This window comes from Notothenia coriiceps, unplaced genomic scaffold (assembly GCF_000735185.1).
Source record: "Notothenia coriiceps isolate Sejong01 unplaced genomic scaffold, NC01 NC01_scaffold00000339, whole genome shotgun sequence".
NCBI lineage: Eukaryota > Metazoa > Chordata > Actinopteri > Perciformes > Nototheniidae > Notothenia > Notothenia coriiceps.
Window position 1 is genome coordinate 12,595,682 of NW_011333040.1, and position 10,784 is coordinate 12,606,465.

Below are 10,784 nucleotides of genomic sequence, written 5' to 3' on the forward strand. Positions count from 1 at the left end.
CCAAAAGAGACAAGAGAGGGCACCGCCGAGTAACAGCGTTTACACAATCACTTTATGCTGTGTTCATCCAAAACTGTGTGTGTGTGTGTGTGTGTGTGTGTCACGTGCCTCTCAGGCAGACACTGAACAGCTGCATGTGGTTTGTGTTTGTGTGTATGACAGCGGCCCCTCTCTCTCTCCTGTCTGGACCCATGGTGAGCCCTCCTCCTCATCCGCCAGCTATAAAAGCACTGACCAAATGACGAACACACACACACACACACACACACACACACACACACACACACACACACACACACACACACATTAGCACCAGTCAAAGTGATGTTATATTTATGTCATCTCTTCTGGTTCCCATAGAGACAGCAGTCAGTAAACATAGACACACACACACTGTAAAATGACATGGCCTTCACAATTATATTTTTTTGGATTATATTATCTTCAACCGATGTAATGTGTAGACACTGTTTTCATATCTGTGTGCCCGAAGTATCTCATACAACTGCAGATCACGCTTGGATGTGGGAGTAGTTTCAGTCTTTTCCGCCCAAATTAACATTCATTGTCCAACTTCCTGTCCATGACCAGATACTGACAAGGATTTCTACACAAACAACTGTGCTGCATGCAATCTGACTGCAGTAAGCCTGAACAACACCTGGTGCACAAGCTCTTTGACTACCACGTTATGCAATTAGCCTAGCACTACCTGTGCACAGGGAAATGACACAGGAAGTGAATGGTTATTGCTTTTCTGTGCATATAACCCTGGACCACGGCTGTAAAGAGGCAATTAAGTCTACTACGAGCCAGTTAATGAAGGGAAACCTGGAAAGATAACAAAAAATGAGGAGCATGGATGAGTTTTAACACTGAGGATGGGTTCAGTTGGATGGAGTTTGGTTAGAGTTCTCTTTTGGGCTGCTTTGAGCACACGGGCTCTGTCATGTTGGAACAGGAAAGGGCCAAACACAAACTATTTACACAGAGTTGGTGAAACACATTTGTCTTAAATATCAATGTAAGCTGGAGCATTCAGATTTTATTTTCATTAGAAATAAGGAGCCAAAAGCAGTAGAGGATGTACACCATTGAATACACACAAAGGGCTCTAAAGGGCCCCTGATTCACAAGTAACTGTATATTCACACAACATCAAATTAAAAGAGGTCATTTTATGGATAAGGATATATATATATATATATAGTAGAAATATTAGTGATTTTGTTAAAGCTGTCAATACAAAAGAATATTAATATCTCTTGAGTGACATGCCACATACAAAGAAAATTGCACTGAGAGTGAGCACCTGCAATACCATAAGCCTTAAGTAAAGAACACCACCTGTCACACACACACACACACACACACACACACACACACACACACACACACACACACACACACACACACACACACACACACACACTAACNCACCTACAATGGCAACTCTCTCCAGTTTCTCTCTTTAATATATGTATTGGTGCATTTCCTGTAGAACACTTCCAATATGGCCTGCATTTTGTTGTACATTTTATCTCGTGAACACTGGATCTCGTGCAGAACAACTTGTACAGATGTGTTCTTTTGTAGGAACTATGAAAGAGAGTGTGGCCATGACCATTTTTTTCTCACACTCAGAATAAGTTACAAAGAAATTCTCGAGTATCCCTGACCTATTGTACAATCCTTTACAGATGGTTTGCTTTATCTACACGGGGAAAACATTCATCATCATGGCTGCCAGATTACTGGGAGATTTGATGTCTGTTATCGGCATATTTCGGCAAAAACCTGAACCTCAAGTCTGTCATTTTGTTGAATGAGGGGTTCCTGTACTCAGAACAATGCTTTATTGAGAACATGTAAGATGGACAGTATAGCCAAAATGTCAATGTAATTTAAAATTCACAATTGTTGTGAGGCACCAGCTTTAAAATTAGGTTGTCGCGTGAGTTAGAAATGTTGTTGAAAGTCATGCAGATGTTTCAGCAGTGTAAACATTTATTGAGCAAACATACTGAACAGATCCTCAACAAGCTGATTGGAAGAAGTGAAGATGATGTCTTGTCGGGGATGATTGATTCCAGGAAATGAAAAACAGTTTGCCTGATTGAGTCCCGAGAAAGGACTGACGGTCATTGTAGCCTTCAGCAGGGTCAAGTTATAGAAGACCACATGAGACCAAATGAGAGCAGGGACATCTGATAGGGCTGGGAAGAATATGAGATGCCTCAGAAGCTTGGATGTTAGAAGATGAGTGCAGCCCTTATGAGGGTTAATAAAAGATGCAATCTTATTATATTTCAGTGGAGCAATAAGTCCTTAGAACTTACTTGATAACAGTGTGCTTGGGTAGTTTCTAAAAAGTCGACTGATAGGGGAAAAAGACACTGGATGGATATATCATATTGTACGCTTTCTGTCAGTGCTCAGCCATGAGTGAAACACAGCAGACTGTTCAGAGCTGACAGGGTGGAGGAGTTTAACTGTGATCACTCCGCTTCATCATTACTCCTTCCAGTTACTGAGGTATAAAAGTGAGACGGGTTGTGACATACCGTGTTTTGTTGAGACACGGCTGTCAAGTGTTACACACACACACACATGCCATAACACACAAGGGTTGAGCAGCCAAGCAGGAAGGAAGCAGCGTGTTCTCCTGGGTGCATAGCGGGTGGAAGAAGCTGAATAAAAAGTTCTTTCCTAATTTATTTGATCAAGTAGGAGCTTTTTTTATTTCAAAGAAGTGGGAAGGGAAAAAGCAATAGAACAAATAGTTTCTGTGTAAAACAAGTATATCTGCAGCCTCTCTTCCTGGCTCGTCCTCTGAAGTTAATTGAATTTCCTTTTTAGAAAAGCACATGACCATCCTGTGATTTGATGTCTCTTGGTCATCTGAGCTGTTGTCAGTGTGAGGATTACATCCCGGCTGAACTTTACTGAGGAAGTTTGAAGCAAAAATGAATCCATCGCAGTGGTTTTTTGCAGTTTTCCTGACAGTTGGTGCCTCTGAGCTTTGCTGTGCCGGACCTTTCCATGCCCAGTGCAAAGTGGATTGGTATGCTTTTTTCTCTGTTGTACATACTTTATAGATGTGTTATGTTGGGTTTTCATAACAAAAACCGACCAATATTGCATAATTCTGTACACATCTCTAGTATTCTGGCGAATGTCTAGTTAATTTTGAAATGATTGCCCTATTTCTGTCATTCAATTTAATGTGTTTCACATCCAGAGCATTTGTAATGAAAATGATGATAGGGTTAGAACATCTAAAACAAGTCAAAGTAAAGTCCATCAGGATTTGGCAGAGGTCCTCAAACATACTGAGTGATAAACAGATCCAACTACATGTGGACTATAGTTGCTTGTTGCTATTCTTGCAGCCAGTTTGTCCATTGGGTGGCACTACAGGGAAGGCCATGAGGTAAAACTTAATTTAGGATGCAGCCAGCAATGTTCACAGCAATCTGCCCATTAGTTGTTAATATTTCCTGTGTGCGACTGGAAGTTGTGGCCTGCAAAAGGCATTTGAGTATTTCCAGGATATGTCATCTCATGAGTAGAAAAACACAAATAATGATATAGTTATAAAGGAAAGACACAAACAGATTCAAGAAAATCAGTATGTCTACAATTCTTTCCTCAATCAACTCTTCTCTGACACAATATAAACTTAACTACGGTTGGATTTCCTATTGTGTTTGACAGTATTATATTTTAAGTGTATATCAATTTCTATACCAACTGACTATTCTTAGACAATTCTTGTTTTTGGAGTCAGAACCAATCTGTATGCATTTGGGAATATGTTGGGATTGGGAAAGAACATGTGATCTTCTTAATATGTTCATCTTATTAGCTGTAATTAACTTAACCAGCCAGTCAAACCACAGAGCAGGACGCTGAGATGCCATTTATATTGTGAGCGGGAAATCTCCTTCTTCTGAGCTCAATCACGTGACTGAACTACGACAGTTTCTTCTTTTTCTCTGAATTTCCATCTTTATTTCAATTGTGTGTGTTTAATACAAATACAATACAAATCATTACAAAAGAACAATGGAGACATTATGCTTAACACCAAAAAAGGTTAGTACTGTTTTCATCTAAATAATGCTGTAAAATAAGTCTGCATTTCAAAGGCGTCATTATTAAGACGCAAAAAGTGATATAATTGAGTCCAAAAACAACAGTGACAGCTAGTGTCCACTAGATGGCACCATTTTCTTTACAACCCCAGCTTCAGTTGTTTCTCAGAACCAGAGCTCAGACGAAGGTAAATGCACATTTAGTGACTTGTTTTTCTCATACAGGTACTTTGGGATACCGTGTCTAAAGGTTTATGAGGCCTTGGTCTCACAGATTCAGAAGTGGAGAACCATGGCTGGCTGCACCTCGGGAGGACAGAAGTGCCTGTATAAGGTGCGTGTGTGTGTTTTCCTGTACTTGTGAGGACAACGTATTAAGAAACAACTTATTTTGACCTTTCTGACATTTGTGCTTTTGACTAAAATATATGTACAACTAGTCACTAATGGAATTGAAATTGAATGACTTTGGTGATCCACTACTGGATCTCTCTGATTGCACTGTACAATCTCTTGTAGATTTTTCTTGCCAATATACAGTGATCCACTGACTCTTTCTCTTAATATTAAACCATTTTGGGAAATATCTCAACATTTTGTGAGTTTTTAAGTGATCAAAATAAATCCAAAACTTGACCCCAGTGAAATTAGGTACACATATGAGCAGGAGAATGTGATGCAAAAGGAAATAATAAAAACTTGAAACAAATGAAAGGGGTTTTAGGTTTTTGAAAAGTCTGTTGTTTGCCCTATGTCTGGGATAACACAATCTGGACTGGGCCACCCCTTCAACACCAAACAACCCGTTTATTTGGTTCAAGGTACACGTAAAAGAAAATTGCATAACGACTGACATCCTCAGCGTTTGTAGATTGTTTGTCTTGTTGCATTCTTTAAACTTTGTACCCCACCATTTGGTAAATCAGATGTATCAAATACTTTGTTCTGTGTTTGCTTCACTAAAGAAAGTCAATTTAATGAAACAATTCACAAGTCTTTAAATATGAATTGTTGTCTTTGCAGCTGAAGTCTGCCTCTGTCCACTTCATTGCAGCCAAACACATCACTCCCTTCAAGAGGTCTGTGGACGACATCACCTTCCGGCTGGTCCCCTTTCACTTCTTCACCTGCTGTCACGTTTCGGTAGGTGTTTGCTCTCAGATTATTTATTATCTAAACGTATCTGAAAACCAAACTAGCAAACTGTTTATCATGATTCCTATAGTCTTCACTTAAAGTTCACTTTCTCTTCTCTCTCCTCATATGTATTTACCTCTCTTGGTTTGTATTCTCATCTGTTTCCTCTCTGTCTCAGCCCGTTTTCCTTTCTTGGTATCTGTCCTTATTCCCATTCCTGCCTGAATCATGATTATGTGCAGCCTTGTTGTTTATTGTAGTTGTGACTTTGTTTGTAGGCTATGTCTGTTTCTGAGACCTGGTACGCCATGAAAGACCACGGCACCAACTACTGCAACCTCTACAACCTCATGGAAGGTAGGAACCATGCACTGGCCAGCAGTATTACTCATTATATATCGGAAAAGGACTTTACACAATATTAGACGCCTCTCGTAACTGTTGGTCTTGTCGTTGGCTGAACAGGAAGCGGTCTGACTGAAGCCAGAGGTTACAGGGAGGTCACCAGTGACTTCCTGTGTACCCAACGCTACTCTGCTAACTGCACGGTCTACTGACAAGAGTAATCACAGAATTTTTAATTTTGGATGCCTTTCTTTTTCATTGCCTGCTTTAACTGTTGTATTTGGGGACACATTGTTCTGATAACCTGGTGAATTATACATAATCACTTGATTGAAGTATTATTCAGTTCAATCTAAAAGTATGAATAGAGTAACTTATTAATTTGACTCAGGTATAACCGAAATTACAAAGTGCAGGCAGTTTGTTCGTATGTAGCAGGAGCATTTAATAAACATAATAAAATGTAATGTTTAAGGGACATCCATTCAAGTTAGGTTTTCTGATTCCTGTACTTTTATGAGTTTCTGAACGGTCAAAAACGTGTATCTCTTTTGCTTGTTCTCCAGCCAACTGGATTGGATTGTTATTTTCTAAGCTTTATTGTAGTATTCTCTATTTTGGCACTGTTTTAAACTTTTATTTTGTAAAATAAATTGTTCTTATTATTTCCCACCAACGTGTTCAACAATCAAATCAGTCTGTTTCCCTGGTTCATGACCTCCAACTCACCAGATCATATTTCCACGGCTGTGCTGTGGCTCCTGCCTGTCTAACAGCCAAATAAAGACGGAAACATTGTTTTGGTTCTGAAGTCACCGGTTGAGATTTTGATGATGCCCTTTGTCTTTCTTGTTTGTTCTTGGCCTTTGGAAAAAACAAGGGCGAAAAAAGAAAACAGCGCACATCAACAGAGAGCCTCTCGGTGTGAATATAGCTGTGGATACCGCTCAGAGGTGAGTCACAGTCTGACGAGGGGCATCATTCTTTCTGACACCTAAACCAGTTTTCGCTCTTTAAAATGATGGTGGAGTGAGTAGGGCGGAGGGAGCCACCAGGAGAAAATACACCCTTAGCTGCGTGTGGATTGCAGGGCAGCTTTTATTAAGGGAGCAATATGCTCAGCTGGGCTTAGCCATCCATCACTAAGACCTGCACCCCCCCACCCCCCCTCCTCACTTTGTGGCTGGAGCACGTGGACTTTGGTGTCTCTTTTCTCAGGGCTGAGCAACTGACTGGCAGGTGAAGTGAAGCAAAAGGGCTCGCAGTGCCTACTGACTTCCAAAAGGTTCTCAATGCATTCTGGAAACACTCTCTAAACATCCAGTCAAATTCTGGTACTGGATAATTCAGGAAATGGTCAGTTCGCTGCTCAGTGAAGCAGGGAACTGTCTGAGGCACACCCCGAGAGAGCACGACTGTGTGGCATTTCACCCGTCTTGTCCCTCAAAATGTCGGCTGGCACCCAACATGAAATTTCAATCAGACGTTTTCTACATTTTCGGCGATTTACTGAGTTTGACTAATGTTCCTAAATTGTTTTGTTCCTCTACTTTAAAAGGTTCCTTTGATAAAACTGAGATCTTTGTCTAATAACTAACTCTGCTCATCCGACTTACATTGGGAGAGGGCAGTAGCTCTGACTTCAAAATAGCTTTGGCTTTCAGAGATCATTTTTAATTGACAGTTTTCTGTCCGGCTGACACGTTTTATCTGCCCCTTCTGTCTCTGCATGTGAATGCATTTCACTCCACCCCAATCTGTCCAATTTGAGGGATACTTTGCATGCGACAGGCATTACTGCGCATGTCAATATTGTTTATTCAAGAGTAAAATGCATACTGTTTCAATGTGTCAGTGGTATTGCTGCATGTGTTTTGTTTGGTTTTTGAGGATGAGGACAGAGAACTGCCCCAAAACTACACCCCCATCCACACAAACACTCCCTCCACCTCTCCACCTTTTTTTTTTTTGCTCTTTCTCTGTCTTTCCATCTCTCTGCCTCACTCTCCACTTTCCTCTATCTTTCTTTAGTTCAAAGGCTGCCAAATCCTTCCCAAACCAATTAGAGTGTATGTAAGGTCCGCAGGGGGCCCCCGCGGTGACAGTGCAGGGTACGGAGTGGCAAGGGGTCTGAGGAGGCAATCACAGTCTGCAGTATTCAACAATATCAGGGAGGAACAACAATAGCAGGCCATAAATCAGCCCTGGAACAGTGAATAGACATTGACTGTTTGATATGGGAAGACGAGAATAGTGGCTGTTGATGGAGCAGAACACACACAGAGAAACACAAAACCAGAGGCCACACAAGATGTATACAAGCGTGCACGTTCACAAAAATCACTGCGATAAGAGTCTCCAAATTACTATATTCAAGTTTGATATATGTTCATAAGGAAGCTTATTTTCAGGCTTGATTTGTCAATCAGTTAAATGTTAGGGTAAGGGTTAGAGAAATGACTTACAATGAATGCAATGTTATATAATTCAATGGTACCCCTTGCTATAGGTAAGAAGCAAGAGGTAAAGGTGTAAAGTCACAACAGAGCTTACTACATTTTCTTGATTTTAAAGGGTAACACATTTATCAAAGCACTTTGAACCAACTGACAGTCGCCTGGCATTGTTAATAAGAACAAGGCTTAGTTTTACTATACCCAAATAATAATGTAGCATTCAAAAGTTGTGGGAAGATTTAAATGCTGTTGATGTCAGGATATCATATTTGTTGGATAGACACACGAGAATAGAGCTTACACTAGTCACTATGCAAGGCAGATGCTAAATGTTGACCAGCGATCCTTTTTCACCTGTTTGGTTTTTATGTAACATACCAAAAAAAGAAATGGCAACAGAATAACATCTGGCAACAATGTTTACCCTACCCTACCATACCAACTGTGAGTGAGTTAAAAGATGATTAACTGTTGAACTTCCAAAGGTTCATTCCTCCAACAAGAACGCTTCTTCTGGAGGTGTGTTCAGTCAGCGTAAATATAGCTAAATTGTGAAATTGAATATCTGTTCATTATTCAGCAGTCCATTAACAGGCTCCCTGCAGCACTGCTCTCTGATCCATCACTCAAGCCTCTATCAGCTCATTAATCCTGACAGAACATGAGCTCAGCAAGGAGGAAGAGAGGGGTGAAGTTCCACTTTGACCCTGACTGCCTCACAGCAGGATCACTGTACTGTTGGTGTGTGTTCCTGAATGACAGTTCTCCTGTACTAAACATGGAGACGACTGAAGGCGCTTATACCATGTGTGGAAACACCTAATATAGTATGCAGATTCCACTAGTACATACATACATGCTGTGACAGTTTGATGAAGGGCTGTCTCCCTTGAATTAGTTTCATGTGCAACTTTTCCACATCAGTGATTTATGCTCAGTGACAGCTTTAAGTGTCAATGGAGGATGTAGGGGGACATTAACAAGTAGCAGTGAAATGTGACTGGAGTGTGAATGATCATATAAAACGTTTTCTGTTATGAGTTGTATAGTGTTAGATGTCAACATGTTTTCATAATGAACCATGACATCTTTACCTCACCTTAACCTTTTGAAGATAGACGTGGTCTCACCCACTGGTTTCTGGACTTCCGTTTTGAAGCCTTGAGTTTGGCATTTTTCAACGTCCATCTTGGTTTTTAGCAGTCGCCATCTTGGTTTATTGGAGCCAGAAGTCGAACAAAAGAGAGGGTTAAGAAAAGTACAACCAAACACAAACAAATTGTTCAATTTGACTTCCATGAACTAAAACAAAACATTGTGGGGAAGGCTCTATCACGAAAATCACGTGCAACCCAAAATAAATGTTCAACAGAAAAGTACCTTCAATCAGTAGAGGCAAGGCAAAACAAAAATAACAAAACTCTCTCTAGGAAAATCCAGACACTCCCACAAATGATAACTAACTAACCAGGACTTAAAAACATGCACGGCTAATCACAAAGACAAGGCACAGGTGGGGAGGGAAGTGAAAACTCAAAGGCACCAGGTGATCATAATCCGGTAATCAAACAGGAGGGAAAACACAGAGGCAGGAAGTAAAAACAGACACGGGGGTTGATGGCTCTTCAAAAATAAAACAGGAAACTGGTGTTACAGATGGTGATAATATAAGGATTGAGTATGAATAAAAAAGGATATACTTGGTTTAGTGATAATACAATGGTTTGATACGTGAAATAAATACCAAGAGTAATCCCTACTTATCCATATGTACATATGTTTTCAACAATTGCGACATAAACTTAAAATATTTCTGGATGGATGGTCAAATGATATTTTCCTCACACTTTCTAATCGTTTTGATTTGTTTTCAAGTTTAGAAAGTGATTGAAGTGATGGTATCAAATCCAATTCAATCACACAAAACAATCTCCCAGTGCCATTACTTTATGCCTCGTTTGATGTTCCCCAAATGACAGCAGAGTGGCCAAATGAATCACAGGCCGAGCACCTGCTCAGGATAATGACATTTGTCCTCATTAGGATGCTCCGTACCTCCTTATCCCCACCCGCTCCACATATCCAATCATTCTTTCATTTGGCAAGTAAGTGATACCACCTCCTCCAGTTCTGCTGAAGCTTTGATGAAATACCTGTGTTTTACTCAATCGCTCCCTTACACAGATGATTTAATTTAGTATGGTCAGTAATAGCCAGGGAAGTAATAATTACATTCAAATATTAATCTGTGTTGTCCAGACAAAGCCATGAATCAAAAGCCTTGACTTGTTCTCATCCCAAAGTCCCTCCCCCCCCCCGCCTGAGCCGCGCAACAGAACAATGACAAATTATTCGAATACCCTTTCACATCAAAGAGGGTTGGATTTGAGGCGGGGCTTCGAACCACCATGTCTAGAGGGTGTGGAAATTAGTGGAGGGAGGGGCGGCCGAAACCAACATAATCAGACGGTGTGTGTGTGTGTGTGTGTGTGTGTGTGTGTGTGTGTGTGTGTGTGTGTGTGTGTGTGTGTGTGTGTGTGTGTGTGTGCGCGCGTGCGCGCGCGCGTGTGTGTGTACAATCCCATGCATTAACTTTAAGAGTTTAACCCTGATAATATGTTCAATGTGGTTGTCCCTTTCAACAAGAAAATTGCTATACACAGATTTCTTTCAAATTAAATACTTAAACGGTATATAGGTATAATTTACACTAGAGCAGAATTATCGTTGTCAAAAAGAAAAACTTAGA

At 40.5% G+C, this 10,784-nt stretch overlaps 1 long non-coding RNA gene across 1 annotated transcript; it reads right to left on the reverse strand.

Moving 5' to 3' along the window:
• Positions 1-6,314: 6,314 nt before the first annotated feature.
• On the reverse strand, positions 6,315-9,520 carry LOC104946187 (uncharacterized). Its single transcript, XR_798410.1, has 3 exons — positions 9,416-9,520; positions 9,135-9,245; positions 6,315-6,443 (listed from the first exon to the last, which is right to left on the reverse strand). It is a non-coding gene; the product is annotated as an uncharacterized lncRNA (long non-coding RNA).
• Positions 9,521-10,784: the final 1,264 nt, after the last annotated feature.